This window comes from Cetorhinus maximus, chromosome 21 (assembly GCF_964194155.1).
Source record: "Cetorhinus maximus chromosome 21, sCetMax3.hap1.1, whole genome shotgun sequence".
In the NCBI taxonomy this organism is placed as follows: domain Eukaryota; kingdom Metazoa; phylum Chordata; class Chondrichthyes; order Lamniformes; family Cetorhinidae; genus Cetorhinus; species Cetorhinus maximus.
The window spans coordinates 70,199,697-70,217,354 of NC_135899.1; the positions used below are offsets into that span (position 1 = coordinate 70,199,697).

A 17,658-nucleotide genomic window follows, 5' to 3' on the forward strand; every position below is an offset into this window, starting at 1 on the left:
TTTTTTTGTTTTGCAAACGACCTCAAAATCAGCAATCAGAAGAGTTCTGCAACTTCAAAGCGGCTGAAAACCATTTCCCCCCATGTAGCTCGTGGTGATCATAATCGTGAAGCCGTAACTTCTAGTTCCCCACGCCGAGCTGACCCAGAGAGGCGACGATGACTCTTCTCAGTATCACTGCAGCCCCGTCAACGTCAATAAGACAGAGATCTGACCACCTCCAAAACGCGCACCCAAACCGACGCTGCAGCGTTTCAAAACAAGATTTGCACGGGAAAAAAACAACGATTTTTTTTTACGGTATTCCTAAAGGTTGCAATCTGCTAGACGAATCTCCACATCAATTTACTGAAATCCTTGGGTTTCTTTCAGAAAGTTTGCTTGCTCCTCAGATTTAGAGCAGGGAAGTGATCTGAGCTGCCAATATACAGCCTCCGTCACCTAACCTGAGGGGGCTGGCAGTGATTGACAGATCTCCCGGCCAGTCACATCCTTCAATCTCGCCCTTGAAACTCTTGCAGCCAATGAGCGCAGGTCACGCCCCGAAGAAGGTGGAGCGACCCTTGGGGTCCCGCCCCACCCCCACGTTTTGAGCCCAACCTCATTCAGATGCTTATGCGTTTTGCGTTTTATTAATATGTTTACATAGCTGACATAGCTCAACAGAAAATTACAAACAGTACTTTCCTTGGGTAAAGGTCGACAAGTCAGTGCTGCTTAGAACGGGATTTATTTGCTTTATAACGAAAGGCTAACATCAAAAGGACTTCCACAACTCGGAATAAGAATAGTGAGGATAGATCAGGCAGCGAGGGCATGCAACACAACATTGTACAGATAATTCTACATTAACATGCGGATCCCTGTGAACTAAGATTAGATGGAATGCATGCATGTGCACTCTTACATACATAAATATTATAAACGGTGAAAAGCTATTGTTTAGGACCATCCTTATATTCCACGTGTGTTTGCAGGAGCCGGTCGTTATGCCATTTACATGCGCTGCGTATAAATCACATGCATATAATAAATGTGATTACAGACAGGTTTGGCTAGATTGGTTCCAGCCTAGATGTTCACCACTAACCACCCCCCCCACCCCCCCCACCGCACACACACATTTTAGGATGCTATTTTGTATGCATGCCATGATATTATCTTTTATATTATCTTTTTCTTTAGCACAATTGAAATGATTATGGGTGTAGCTTTAATAATGGCATAGCCGCCCACTCCATTAGTGAGGGGGATCATTAAAGTGTCTTCATCACAACCAGGCAAGGACAAACGAAACTACATAGATGTAATAATTTTGGTGGAAGGCACCTCCCCACCACCCCCAAAACCCAGGTGTCAGACCATCACAAGCATCCTTCCAGGAATGTGGCAATAAGAGCATTGTACTCATCGCCGGCTCGGGACACAAGGAACATGGGCGCCTAGGGTTAATTTTCGTGGATGAAATTCGACTCTTTGTGCGATATTAACATGCAGAAGAAATCACCAAAACCATCACCAGTTCTGTACTATGCGCTGCCTTACTAATTAAATACAATATTATCCATTGTAGTCAATTCAATTTGGAAGCAAGCGTGATAGAAATTCCTATAACCTTCTTTCTTTGGAACAATAATCTGCCATTTCCCCTGTTAAATAACGTTTGCGGTTTAATTTTAGCTGGTCACCTGCATAATCGGTTTGATTACATGGGATTCCGTTTTTATAAGAATAAAGTAACATGGACACCGCATTGTACATTCCCAATCAAACCCGAGAAAGCATAGATTATCGAATGCAGTCGCCAGAGTTTTATAAATATAGGAACATTCTGTTCAATTCTTGCAAAATTATCATCAGGAAACCAAAGGGGTTGTTTTTCCCTCTTGAAACTTTTCAAATTAAATGATACAGGTATTTAGAAAATCTGACGACTGAAATATCCCATCAGAGTGCTTAAGCATCCCTTAGAAAAACGAAGAATTTGAATTGCAGGTATTTAATTGGTGCAACTGATAAGGCAAATATTTATTTTTATTTTTGCTAGTGATTTTTCAGATAGTGGAAGTTAGTTTAATAAAAATAGTGAATTTGATGCTGTTCAGTTACATCATTTCAGCTCGCAATGATGCTTTGAGACCCGAATTATTTTTTTGAGGATAACCCTATCGTTCCGTTTAATAGCCTAGTTCCAAACTGTTTGTTTACAGTGAATATCCACTGATTCCCCCCTCCCCGCCCCTCAAACTACCACTCAGACCACTTAACAAGGACTCTTTAAACCTATATTAGGTTTTCGAAGTATGTGGCTCGCTGTTTGAAATGACAGGTAGGATTGTCGAATGGTGACAGATTGTTTATTAAGTGCGGTGTAAGACCTGTCAATAACCTTCACCATAAAATAGCCGCAAGAATTTACCATAAGCCGCTTCTTGTCAGGATTTCTGTCTCTCAGCCACAGCTGCACATGGACAATGTACTGAGATGTGTAGAGCTACTGGCGTTGAGAGCATTAGCAACTGGTAAACGTTGCTATTCCTCATGTACTGCTAATACTTGCCGAGATCAAGATGCTGTTTTCATTCTACCCATTGGATTGCAAGTTACTGCAGGTAACATTGGCTTCAACATGGGATTTTTTTTTAATAGCGCTTTTCTGAAGATTACAAAATATGGAATCTAAGCCACTATTCATCAAAATTTTGAAATCACTGACGCTTCATTTGTTCCGTTTTCACCACACACAAAATCCGCTGCTGGCGGTTGCTGTCAAAGGGCTCACTTTCCAAAAGGACTGCTTAGTTAGGCTGTTAGTTATTCAGGGGAAAACGGAAGGGTCAGTCAGTCATCAAATATTACCCTCTATTTTCTAAGAACTCCCTCGGTAGTTTCCTTCATTGATTATTTAATCCTTATTCCAGAATTTCAGCAGAAGTTAGGAAACGAAATATCTGAAAGAGGGCGTTTTCTAGGTGTGTGTCTCACTGAGCGGGTGTCTCATTGAAATCTGTCGCCAGTCGAATACCTGCCGGATTTTCATGAGACCTAGACAGCTATTACATTGCTCCAGATTTTGCAATATGAAGTGTTGCAAATGTATTTAACGAAAACACGCATTCTTGCTGAAATTCATAGGCATTGAGAGGCGTCAATATTTTCAAAGCTGTCGAACTAACGCCTTAAAGCAATTTGGATCAGCTTCCACTGAAGATGTGCAAAATAAAATCCCCCTGCGTGATTTTAAAATGATTGAGCTGGATGGATATAGATTTATGATTATTTCACAATCCATCAGATAATCCAACCTGTTCATGAAATCTCTCTGGTCCAGAAATGTAATTGAGATTAAGAATAAATGCTTTAAAATCTTCATTCGAGTGGTCGAATGGGAAATTAATCGCGCCAATTTTGCCGATCTTGTAAAGGCTGCCCCGTTACAGCAGCTCCCGTCTTCCCTGTTCCCAACTGATCCCAACATCAGGTTGAAGGTATTTCCCGTTACAGCTTAACAAAATGCGTGCTTTAGGTTCGACGATCAATAGTGTCTTTGCAAAATCATTCTGTTCGGAGTAAAATCGCACACAGATCAATAGGTAAACCTGAAAGCAAAGCTATATATTCATTCCCCGACATTCTTCAAGGCTGTGCACGTCTGTGGACCACGGTACCACTTTTACCCTGTATCGCTCAGCTTCCTAGCTAGGAGCTACTACATCAACAGCAATCACAGAATCATGCATCTCTTAGCATAACAATATTTGCATTTTACACTTGATCTTTTTTAAATTCAGAAATTAGAGTCAGCAATCTTTTAATAAGTTAGACAACACTTCTGAAATTGTCTCAAATTCTAATTGTCCTTTATTCCTAAATTGAGGACGTGACGCAGCCATGGTTATATTAAAAAATAGTCCCCCCCCACCCCGTCCCCCCACTTGAAATATTCAATTAGAAATTACTTCCAACAACATCATACAGTTGGGTCTGTTAGTCTGCACAAGGAGGACTTAGCTCTGTACAGGAGACAGTATTTCCTCAATGGATGTTTCTCTGGTTCGGGACTGTTGACTTCTAATGCCACAATGTTGCCGTTAGTTGGCGCCTTCGTTGTACTGATAGGGGCTTAAAAAAATTCAGCAAAGCTGCTTATAGCTTTGAGAGGTTGAGTTTGGAAACTCACCCAAATCCGACCGCTTCGAGAGTGACGTTAGCGCATTTGTTTTTTTTTTAAACAAATGTAGGCTAAAAAAAATTTCTAACAGTCATCATAACTCTCAAGCATCGCAACCTTGAGTGAGTTTATGCAGTTGAAGTACAGGGGATTCGCACATTTCGTATGTTTTTTTTTTGTTTTCATGCACATTGCGAGGGCCCCCATCTTACCCAAGCGACGTGCTAGTGCTCTCAAGCATCCTACATCTCAAGTATGGAGATATTGGACATATCTCCTTGTGTGTCAATACAAGTGAATGAAGACGGCTCCCATTTCATCGCTTATCGCTTATCATCTATGGCTTCATCTGTTTGAGTTGGTTGGTTGATGGTCATATAAGATAGATTGTGAATTGCGTTTAATATAGTATAGGAAAAAAATCTCCTCACAACAACAATTTCAAATCTAACAATTTGATTTTATAAATTGTTCATTTACACTAAAGAGTTGCCATGCATCAATTATTATGTAAAATCCCCAGGCACTTTTAACAGAGATAAAGGACAAAAGAATGAACAATCTCCACCTCCATGCAGTTGTAGAACACATATTTTGGAATTAAATTTAATAAGAGCCATTGGTGGGATATAGGAATTTGTTGTGCTTATTGCTCTCCACCCGCTGAATTCTAAATATCAGCCTTGGTATTGAGTGGAGGTGAATAATTTTTCAAGGAGTGCTTTGGGACATTGGCAATGAAGTTGCCCAGGATTTGTTCACCCTCCAATGTGTTGACTGGCTATAGGGTAGCATTGGCAAAGGCCTTGGATTAGATCTTAGAAAAAACACAGTAACCAAGGAAAAAGTAAAGTGTATGTTCTACAAGAGGAAATTTTTATGAACTAAAATTCAACAACGCTGACTGGAATAAGTTATTCAAAATTGAAAACCAAATGTTATTGTTTCATCACAGAGATGTTACTGTCTTAAGTCTCTTAAGCAAAGTAGATTTACTGATATCTAAAGCAGTCTGTTAATACAATATTTACAAGGTAAAAGAGAACTGAGTAATTTTTGTGAATGATTTGTTACAGGAATGCTCATAGAGTGCTCTGTATTTATCTGTAATTATTTGCCATAATGTTTTCTATATTGATTCCACATATACAGTTAACAAATTTTAATGCACTGCAATATAAAATGTCTGAAAAATGAACTGCTTTATCTTTTTATTAATGATGTACCATACGACCTGAAAATAGTTTAATGTATCCACATTTTCATGTTACTGGCTGAGACTTCAACACCAGCAGCATGTATTTATATAGTGCACTTAACATAATAAAACACCCAAGCATCACAGTTGTATTATCAAGTAAAATTTGAGACTGAGCAACATAAGGGGGCATTAAGACAGGTGGTCAAAAACTTGGTCAAAGTGCTAGGTTTATGAAGTGTCTTAGAGGAAGAGAGAGAGGCAGAGAGGTTTAGGAAAGGCAGGGTTTCCTTCAGAAAGCAAGAGCTTAGGGCCAAGGCTGCTGAAGACACAGCTGCCATTGGTGGAATGAAGAAAATTGGGGGATGCTCAAAAGGTTAAAATTGGTGAATGTCAGACAGTTGTGGGGCTAGAGGAGGTTGTGGAGCTAGAGGAGGTTACTGATATATGGGAGGATGAATCCATTGGAGGGAATTAAAAACAAGGATGAAAATTTTAAAATCGAAGTGTTGCTGGACTGGAAGTAAATGTAAGTCTGTGAGTACAGGGATGATGGGTGAAAGAGACTTGCTACGAGTTAGGAATAAGGGAAGCAGGGTTTTGGAAGAGCACAATGTTATGGAGGGTGCATAGTGGGAGGCCAGCCTTGAGAGCATTGGATTAGTCAAGTCTAGAGTTATCAAAGTTAGTGAGGATTTCAGCAGCAAATGATCTGAAGCAGGGGCAGAGATGACCAATATCACAGGTGTGGAAGTAGGCGCTCGTGGTGTCGGGGAGGATATGAGGTCAGAAGCACAGCTCAGGGCCAGATACAATGCAAAAGTTGGAAACAGTCTGATTCAAACTCAGAAAGTGGTGGTCAGGAAGTAATGTTTGTAGTAGTGACTAAAGACAATAGCTTCTGCCTTCCCAATATTTAAATGGGGAAATTTCTGTTCAACCAATGCTGTTCCATTCTCCTTCAAATCTACCACCAACACCCCTCTCCTCAAATAGACAACCCAAGACCTTGAAAACTATCTGACTATCACCAACCTCTTTTTCCTCTCCAAAGTCCTTGAGTGTGCTGTTGCCTCCCAAACCCATGCCTAGAACTCCATGTTTGAATGCCTCCAATCAGATTTCCAACCCTACCACAGTACCAAAACAGCTCTGATCAAAGTCACAAATAACATCCTTTATGACAGTTACAAAGGTGAATTATAGTTCCTCACCCTTCTAAACCTGTCAGCAGCCTTTACCATGATTGACCGCAATATCTTCCTCCAACTCTTCTCCACCAGTTGGGTGAGACTGCACTCGCCTGGTTCCATTCTTATTGATCCAATTATAGCAGTAGAATAGCCTGCAATGGCTCCTCTTCCTGCTCCTCTCTGTGATTTCCTCCAGGCATCCATCCTTGTCTCCTCCTATTTCTTATATACTTGCTGCCTCTCAGTGACATCATCCAAAAAAACTAGCATCAATTTTCACACGTACGCTGATGACACCCAGCATCACTTCACCACCGGTTCCCTCAACCCTTCCACTATCTCTAACTTGTCAAACCACTTGCCACTGGATCAGCAGAAATTCCCTCCAGTTAAATATTGGGAATACTGAAACCATTGTCCTCAGTCCCTGCAATCCCTTAGTCAACAACTTTAAACCTTGGCAACTATCTGAGGCTGAAGCAGACTGTCTTATTTGACCTTGAGATGAGCTTCCGGTCACTAAGACTGCCTATTTCCACCTCTTTCCACATTGCTCAGTACCATCCCTGTCTCAGCTCAACTGTTGCTGAAGCCCTCATCCATGCATTTGTTACTTCTAAATCTGACTATTCCAAAACACTCATGGCTGGCCTGCCACATTCTACCCTCTGTAAATTTGGGGTTATCCAAACTCTGCTGCCAATGTCCTAACTCATACCAAATCCCATTCTTCTATCACCCCTGTGTTTGCTGATCTACAATAGCTCGCAGTTGAGCAACACCTTGATTTTAAAATTCCCGTCCTTGTTTTCAAAGCCTCGCCGCTTCTTAACTCTGTAATCTCATTCAGCCCTTTAACCCTCTGAGAAATCTACACCCCTCCAATTCTGGCTTCTTGAGCATCCCTGATTTTCATTGCTCCACCATTGGAGGCCATGCCTTCAGTTGCCAAGGTCTTAAGCTCTGGAATTCCCTCCCTAAACCGCTTCACTTCTTTACCTCCCTTTCCTCTTTCAAGATCGCCTTATAAACTTTGACCAAGCCTTTAGTTATGTGGACAAACAGCTACTCTGTGGCTCAGTTCCAAATTTTGTTGGATAATGCTCCTGTGAAATGCTTTGGAATGTTTTATTATGTTAGGAGTGTGATATAAATACAAATTGTAGTTTTTGTTCGTGGATATTGGACAAGCAGCGTTCAACCATCCATTCACACTCCCTAGTAGAATTCTTTACCACACTGGCCGATTTGATATTTGCTGCACCCAAAGGGAATTCTCTCTCTCCAATATGCAGCAATTGGAAATGTTCAAATCATCACACTGTTGACAACCTTGGTTAAAAGGAAAAATTGAAGCAGGTTCAAATGAGCTACAACTGAGTTGGCCCCTGCGGATATCAGCGAACAAAACATAAAGTGGTTGAAACTGAAATCTGCATTAAATAAGGTACCGAATAGTAGATTCAAGAATAAGATCAGAGCATTTGGAGTCAGAGGACAACTTGCAGAATGGATAGCAAGCTGGCTACAAAACAGAACAGAGAGTGAGGAAAAGGATAGCTACTGGCAAAAGATGTGAAGTGGTGTTCCACAGGGGCCAATGCTGGAATCCCTGTTGTACGCAATCCACGTGAATGATTATGACTCGGGAATTGGAAGTACAATTTCAAAACTTGCAGACGTCCCCAAAATGGGTGGTGGGGAGTAGTTCATTCTGAGGCAGATCATGACAAAATACAGGAAGACACGAATAAGCTTGCAGAATGAGTGTGTAAATGGCAAATGAATTTCAGTATTGACAAACGTAAGACGCTGTAAGGTTATATAGAACTTTGGTTAAATTACACTTTGAGTAGTGTGTACAACTCTAGCCTTTATATTACAAAAAGGGTATAGAGGCACTGGAGAAGATGCAAAAATAATTTACAAGGATGATACCAGAACTGAGAGATTATAACTACACTGTAACCTCTCCAGTCTGGGATGCCTAGGATCAAGTCATTTCTGGGCTGTGGAATTTTTTGGATTGTAGAATGATGTTAGAGTGCTTAATCACAAGCATTTGAACTAGAAAACACAGTAGATACAAATATTTATCTGAAGCAACAGTGATAAAACACTATAAAGCAGTAATAAAAATTGGTTTAATTATCCAAATACTGTATCTTCCATGTTTCCGTGCCAAAAATACTAAAATGAGGTCGTGAGTTACATGGGTTTGCTCAAAACATTTCTGTATAACTCGGGCCAGCTTTTCGTCTCCCTATGGAAATGGGAATGGGGATCAGAAAAGTAAAAAAGTTAGGATACTTCCCAATGCCACTCTATTTTTGTCTGGCCTTTTTGCGGGTTGGGAAGGTCTTGAGTGGGAACCTTGCACACACCTCTGCTGAGGTCAGGGGCACCATTGTCAGGACCATAGGAAACTTGAATCTGCTTCACTACATTATTTTTGTGTGTGGGTTTTGGAAACCCTCTAAAAATCCACCAGGTTTAAGATTTCAAGACCACCAGGAGAAGCCTGCTGAGGAGACTGAAACATTCTGACAGGTAAATGTTAAATGTTTTGGCACTTTCAAATTTCACTATTAGATGATGTATTGTGTAGATGTGTTTTTAATGCAGTGATTAATCACAGGGCTCTGTTCTGCAAAGGTAAGTTGACCATTACATTGAGCACCATTGTGTAAGTGTTAACATGCATAACAGTAGTTTCCCCAATGGAGAAAATTACATAATGCGTTCAAAACTGTGGTAAAATGTGCTGGGAAGCTCTCCTGTCATGTTTTGTGTATAGGTTTAAATGTCCTGGGATCTTTAGCATTGAAAAAATGGCCCTACTATTGAATTTTTTATAAATCTAAACACTTGATACAATTCAATGATTGACATGCAATCTGATTTAAATTGGAAATGAACACCATCTGCAGCTTTAAAAAAAAGGCCATCTGGTGTTTCTCTTTCAAAGGATTGCATTGTTGAGATTTCCCTGTATCTGTTTTGATAGCTAGGGCTATTATGAATGCTTTGTTGAGTTTCAAAAGGTCCAGACCACTTACCTCAGCAGGGGGGCTGAATTCACATTTTGAATGATAGTTTAAGGGGTTATTAAAGGATTATCTGCCTTTGATGCAGTAAGTGGATAAGTGTTTGTTATTTTTAATAACAGATTGACCACTTGAGGGATTTACATTTTTTTTGAATGGGTTTGAATGAGAGAGGTTTTTATCAGTATTAAATGTCTTTGAATATGACAGCTCTATAAGATTGTTAGAAGTTTATTTTTTAATATCCATGTCAAAGATAACTTGAGGTTTGCCATTGTGGGTGAGTGGCTTCGGAGGATACATGGAGACATGGAGGCACTATGTGTGGTATGAGGGGGCATGGGGTGGCTGGGGAATATGAGGTGGCATGGTTTATAAGGAGGAAAATGGTGGGTGGGCATGAGGGAGGATGAGGGTTGGGGGGAACTAAGAATGCTGTGGAGATCTGGGTCAATGTTCTTGAGAACCGAGGCGGACCTTGTAACCATCCTGCCCTGGCACCTGCACTCCTCTGACACTGCCTCAGGACTTGGAAAACCTGAAGCCTGCCCGCCCACGTCTCCAGGTGACAAAGATATGGCAGATATGGGCAGAGGTGATTGGCTTGGGTTTCTGAACAATAGATATGTGGACCGAAGAGGTTACAGTGTCTCAGCAAGGACTGTACAGGCTGGGACTCTTTTGTATAGAGAAGACAAATTTGGGTTATTGTGGAATGTTGGGTCTGGGGTCTTTAAAAGTATGGAGGGGTTTAATAAAGGTGGGTGTAGAGAGGGTATGTCCTTTTATGGAGGAGTCCAAAACTAGGGGCAGAATTTTGCCCTTGGTAGGCGGGCTCAGTGGGGACAGGCGGGAAGCCGACTGCTGTCTGCGATTAACACCACCGTGATTTCATGCTGGTGGGCCAATTAAGGCCCACCCAGCATGAAACGTGAGCAGCAGCGCTCAGTGCTGCCTGTGCAGGGGTGGGTGTGGAGGGGAGGGGGGTGTGGGTGGGTGGTAAGGAGGGTGTGTGGGCTGAGCATGACCTTCGTGCATGCGCGCGAGTGAATGCTTCATAATCTCCCTGAGGCACAGAGCTGCCTCAGGGAGACAAAGGGATATAAAAGAAATTAAGAAAATTAAAAAGTAATAAAACATGTCCCCTCATGTGACAATGTCACATGAGCAGGGACACGTTATTAATCCAATTGTAAAACTTTTATTTTATTTTTATTTGCTCTTGGAAACCTCTTCCCGCCCGTAGATGAGGTTTTGAAAACAGTGCAAAGGCCGCTTGGTCTTTTTGCCTGCCCGCCAACTGTATGGCTGGACGGGCAGTGAAAAATTTCTTTTATATTAACTTTTTAACGGCCTTAATAGGCCTTTTAATTGCCGGCGGGCACGCTGTCGATTCTGGTGCCCGCCCACCGACCGAAATATCGCGCAAATGCACAAGGATGTCGGGATGCTCGCCCGATGTCATCGCACGTCATTTTATGTCCGGTCCGGTCGGGAGTGCGCCCGCCTTCTGAGCGAAAAATTTTACCCTCGGGCTTATAAATGTAAGGTAGTCATAATCTAATAAAGAATTCAGAAGATTTTTAAAGCAGATAGTGATTATAATGTGAAACCTGCTGCCACATAGAGTGGTGGACATGACTATCTAGATACGTGTATGGCAGGGCGTTCAACCTTTTCGTGTGAGGGGCCACATTTTAATTTTTTTCTCACTCTCGGGGCCAGTGGGTAAATCTCGGAAAAAGATAGGGCATTAGAAATTCATCTTGCTATTAATCGAAACAACAAAAGTGTGCATTTTTAATCAACAGGCTTGAATTGAGACTAATTTATTAGCTTATTTTCTTGTCACAATATTAAAGACTGACTTAATGAGATATCTGGCACTGTAACCACTATACCAAGGTGGCAGGTGATTCCAAAATAACCCAACACTGTTAAAACAATTTCCCATCACGCATTTAAATCACCTCTCATTTACCTGTGCATGCACAACCCATCATGGTGAGTTTATGGGGACGGATCAGGTCAAGTCCTCCACAAAACATATACTGATATATTGGAATTACACACCCCTAAACCTCTCTGCTTCTTTTAAGACATCATATCTAGGTGTCAATCAGGAGAAAAAAAATGGTCACAGGAACCCAGACGGCAATATATGTCATGGTATAAAGGTGTTGAAATAGTTCTCTGTTAATAACAGCAGTGACTTCCCCTCCATCCTTCCCACAGCATTAGTCGCTAGTTTAGTGCCAGCCTTTCAGGTTTTCAAAGATGTACAAAAACGGACTACACTATTCTGCCACATTGAAATCAGAGTCAGAGGAAATTTAGACATTGAGTGCAACGAATAGGACAAGCATCCAGGTATCGCCAAAGTGATTTTATTCAAACCCATATCAACAAAATGTTACCTAGATTCTTATCATGCTGTCATATTTTGTGCAATAGAGCACTCACTCATTTTATGAAAATAATGTATTACTCCATGCCATGCACATATTCCTAAGGCAGCACAACTTTTCCCTTACAGTTTCTCCCCCCACTCCACTGACAGATGGCCTCTCCCTTGCAACCTCTCCCTCACCCTCTGGCAGACAGCTTCTCCCTCACAGCCTCTCCCCACCCCACCAGGCAGCCTTTCCCTCACATCCTCTCTTCCCTCCCTGCAGACTCACTGCCGCTGCTCCAGTGTTCAGGCCCCAGCGCTGCCACTCACCTTCCCGTTGCTCACTGCTCCTCTAATCACAGACTGTTTTGTTCCTGCATTTGCTGCTGATAGGTTCACTAATGAGCCTATAAGCAGCAATTGTGGGAACGAACCTGCCTATGATTGGAGGAGCAGCTCCTTGCAGAATCTGTCACTTCCACTTATCAGTATTTTGAACACTGGTCTGTGGGCTACATGTTGGACAACCCTGGTTTAAGGGTAGCTATAGATGTATATGAGGGAGAAAAGAATAGAAGTACAATAAATAAGGTTAGATTAAGTAGGGTGGGAGGAGGGTGGTGGGGAGCAAAGGCACCACACTTACCAGTTAGGGTAAATAGTCTGTTTTTGTGCTGTAAATTCTATGTAATTCAATGCATTCCCTTTATAAACAGCATAATTTAATGTAACTTAATTTAATGTAATTTAATTTAATGAGCTTCAGAGTTAAAATTTTATTCTAAGCCTGGCAAGCAGTTGATCAATTACGTCACACAAATTATAATACAATTGTCAGCGTGTTAAGGGAAGTGATAAGTTAATACTCATTTTGCAGTGGAACAATAGAGGTCCCGTCAGTCCAGGAGCACAGTCTAAAATTTGGCCAACAGACTGAAATGTAAATCTGACATCTATTTCAGAGAAAAATTAAACCCCTGTACTCAGCAAGTACAATTTATAGTATAATCTATAGGTTAAAGGAAAGCTATTAGCAGTGCAGGTTCCACAGTAGAACAATAGGGGTCCTTCACTCCCTCAGTATATTCTCGAATATGATCCATTAGAATCAACAGTTATGAGGTAAACATTTATTTAAATAAACCACACCAAATGCCTTCACATTATCATATTGTTTACTGGGATATTATAGCAAATCTTGAATTCTTCCTGCTATTATAGGGGACCCTGATGGGTAGAAACAGTGATGTGACCACAGAGAGCAGGAAGTCAACCCTGGAATTGTGCTGGTTGTCATTTTTTAGATGAACCTTAGTTCCAAAATCCCCAATTATTTCAGATGTAAAATCTCGGTGGCTTGTTTCCGAACTCCTCAAATAACCCTTTTATTTACCAAGAGGACCACTTCTTTTTCTATCCTCTGCTTTTAAATCAAAAATAATAGCAAAAGCATAAGGCCAAGCACTGCTGAATTTTGCCTTGGACCCAAAGATGTGCCCAAAACACGCAAATGTTTTCTTTTTTGCCTACATTCTAGTAGGGTGACTCCCAACAGTGTTTAGTACCCGTTAAAAAAAAGCCCATTTCTAGAGTGTTTTACCACTTTAAAAATAAGAACCAGTTGTCCAAATCTAGTTCCAAATACTCGTGTGTGAGATCTAAGCTAAAATATGAAGCATACTGTGTTAATTTGGCTTAATGTTTACTTCATGTTGGCTTAATGCTGAAACATACAAAATATATGAACAATATATATAAAACCTTAAGGTGCAGTGGATCAACCAAGTCTCCAGCGACAAAGTTAAAAGCTGGAAAGTTGCTCACCTGCTGGCAAATTCCAGTCATAATTTCCACATCCCTTCAGCCATGTTGTTTTCACCAGACCAAGTATCCCACTCCTTTGCCCCACAAAAGGCAGTCTCAAAGTTCACAGCAACAGAACCAAATCAAACTCGATCCCACCCAGCAAAGAAGAGTAGGCCACGTGGCTGTTCTTTTGGATTGGATCCTTTTGTTACATAAGTATCACATCTCACGCTCTGCCCTGTGTTTATTTCACACATAAATATTTGGGATGATTCGCCAGGAAAACAGGCAAGGATTTCTGTGTATGTGGAGTGGTTATGCTGCGTCCAACAATTTATTACCCACTGCCTGGTTCCATTGCGTTCATTACAGGTGCAACATTTGGATGGATGCTCTGGTATCTCTTAATGAGGCACTTCACTGAAATAAATAAAAATACTTCATATAGTAATTTTTCCTTTCATAGTTCATGCAAAAAACTATTACCAAAGGAAGCACTACAAAGTTTAAAAAAAAATTTATTTGGTGGAGTGGGAAGTTTGTAGCAGGATTTGGCTTGACAGTGTTGGCAGTACTTATGGAAAAACATATTAATTAATGTCAGGAAATGTTTTGCTTTTGTGAATGAAATGTTATGTGTACCAGCCTCTGAACATTAAAATCGCAAAAACGATTTCCTGAACAACAACACACTTGTTTGCATAAATGATTGTGAATATAGTAATTAAAACAGTCATTTGAAAACTTATTGACAGAATTATGAATGTCAGGAGAATGTTGTAGGCATGAGGTAGTGTCTGTTACATTATCATCAAAGTAATTATTGATTGATGTTGTTAAACTTACATAATGATTAATTTAAAAAGGCAGTCCTAATATTGCATTTTCACCTATTTTAATGTGTAATTGAGGTTTTCCCTACTCCCAACATGATCATTGACAGGAATGAAAATAAAACTAGCGCAACAGATACTTGCAAAGAAACACTCCAATCTCAATACAATGCTCTGTATTCTTGAATATATTTTACCTGGACTAGAATTGGCAAAGTGGTATTGTCACTGGGCTAGTATTCCAGAGACCCAGGGTAATGCTCTAGGGACCCGGGTTTGAATCCCATCATGTCAGATGGTGAAATTTGAATTGAATTCAAAACCATTGCCCATCTGGTTCACTAATGTTGTTTAGGGAAGGAAATCTGCTGTCCTTACCTGGTCTGGCCTATATATGACCCAGAGCAATGTGGTTGACTCTTAAATGCCCTCTGAACAAGGGCAATTTGGGATTGGCAATAAATGCTGGCCTAGCCAACAATGCCAACGTCCCGTGAACGAATAAAAAAAATAGAATTACCAGAGTCAATGTAAAATATCCACAATATTTCTCAATAAGATAGATCTTCAATGGGTTATATACATATCACCAAGGTTAATGCCCAAATGGTCCATGCTGGCATTTGTGCTGCACATGTGCTTCCTGTCACCTCTCCTCCTAAAGAATATCCTTCTAGATAGATTTCTAGACTGTTAACTTCACTGCCTGGCCATTAAGAATTGCCTGGGCAGAGAGGCAGAGAGGAAAACCCAGAAGCAATGTGATTTTCATTCGACTATTGTAAATGAAAAAAAAATGGATAAGAATCCATCCGGTATTATTAGTGGGCAATCCCCCTACAGCCCCCACCTTGCCTAACTTTCCTCCCTGTGCTCCATCCAATTGGCTTTTCAAATGTGTTTCAACAGATATTTTACCCTGTTCCTTGGCCTCATTAGAAAGTGGTGCACTTTAGACTGGGGTTAATTAGACTAACAGTACACCAAAATGCTTTCAGGACTAAATTGTGTTGATTTTGCAGGTCCCAGATGTTCGAGAGCTGCAATTTTTTTTGCTGGAATATTGATTGATTTTTTAAAGTGTTCAAAGTTAACTTTATTGAGTTACAATTTCATTCTTTTCATTACCATAGTGCCACCTGGCACTATAGAAAGAAGAATTAACTTGCAATTGATGGCCTCAGGACACCCCAAAGTGTTTTACAGCCAATGAAATACTTTTTGAGGGGTAGTCACTCTGGCAATGGAGGGACCATAAGAACCTTAAGAAATAGGAGCAGGAGAGGGCCATTCAGCCCCTTGAACCTACTCCGCAATTCAATAAGATCTTGGCTGATCTTCTACAACAGCTACACCCTCCCACATTGCCTCGACATTCCTTGATTCCCTTAGCGTAGTGTAAAGGGTTAATAGAATAATTGTGGTAATGAGTGATGTAGACCATGATGTAACAGTGACATCAGCAGTCGTGTGCTAGACACTCGGGAGAGAGGCTGGAACTGTGTCTGTACTCAGGAGAGACATACCTACTCTTTAACCTATCTTATGCACAGTGTTAATAAGCCAATTTGAGGAAACTACCAGAGTAAGACTACAGTCTCTCTAGATAATATAGGCTATGCAACCAGCATATGAAATACTTGGGTCATCAAAATCTGTCTATCTTTGACTTTATTATACTTGAATATCAGAGGGAAATGGTGGACATGTTTTTGAAAGGCAAAAAATAAACAGGAAAACTTGTAATTGTTGAATGATGCATGTAGGCTATGGGCCTTTTACACATATATAATATCACTCCTGAGAGTTGTCCCCTAAACAAAAACAAAAGCTTTCTTTATGGCCATCTTCTTTTAACCTGTCTGAAATGTTACAGTTATTGATGTATTATATTAACTATGATGGGGAGAACACAAATAATATGGACTTTTATAACAGCGTAGGAAGAAACGATACCATTAATACGGGTTTTTAAATTAAATAATACTGGCAGAAATGTGAACCTGATGTGATCCTTACATTGAAGACTTTATTCGTTTATTTATATAAACATTTCACATTTCACTGAAATTTCACTTTTTGAGTTCTCCAAACCCTTTCATTTTGTTAAAAATTTTGAACCTTTATGATCACAAGGCGAGAAATGACTCCACATCAATTACTTAGTCACTTGATCTATTTCAGTACATGGAATATACATGGCTGATAGCATCGGTGACATTATATGGCTCTCTCAGCTTACTTGACCAGGTACAGCACAGTGTGATCGGATGATCAACCCACACGAGCGTGACTATTAACAAATATGTTATTGCAAAGAATCCAATTTTTGGAGGGTGTAGTCATATGATGTGAGTGCATGTGTTCTAGAATCTGGTGTTACATTGTATATGCCCTGCACATATTGTATGTATTGACTGGCTGATTTCCCATGCCTGGATGGGGGCCTGCAACATAGCTTTAATGTTTGTAACTGCTTGCAAACTCCCTGAGCCTCGATTTTAACTCAGCATGAGAGTTTAGCATGGAAACAGCATGGCAAGTGGTGTTTTCACCCGAATTTGTTGATAAGAGGCCAGAATCATTTTAACTCCCGGACATCATTACCATAGACCCGCTTCCCACTGAACACCGGCAAGAATGGCTAGTGGGTGGAAAAGGGAAATCGCAGCAGAGTCCCTAGCATAAGGTTAGCGACTAGGTGTCAGAGCTGATGGCAATTTTGAGAAGGGGAAAGGAAGCATGGAGCAGGTTTCTTTGTGGGGCCCAGAGGAACATTCCTGCCACAGCCTGGAGTACAACGAAGCCTTTAAGTAAAATTAAAATTCTTTCATTACCTGGGCCCCTTCTGGTCCTGGACGCTTTGCACAGGTGCTTCTCAAGGTGTGGTTTTCACAGTGCATGAATCACACATCCCAGAGTTATAGTCATGTTGATGTCTGAATCAATGCTGACATCAGATCCTAACATTTCCCTCTCCCAGCATGGAGTGCTTTACATGCTGCCCAAAGTGCATCG

The 17,658-nt window shown here is 40.7% G+C and overlaps 1 protein-coding gene across 1 annotated transcript in view; it reads right to left on the bottom strand.

Annotated features, from left to right (window-relative positions):
- LOC144695968 (runt-related transcription factor 3-like) overlaps positions 1-17,658 on the bottom strand; it is a 154,760-nt gene that overhangs the window by 61,527 nt on the left and 75,575 nt on the right. The gene's annotated exons all lie outside the window — the stretch shown is intronic.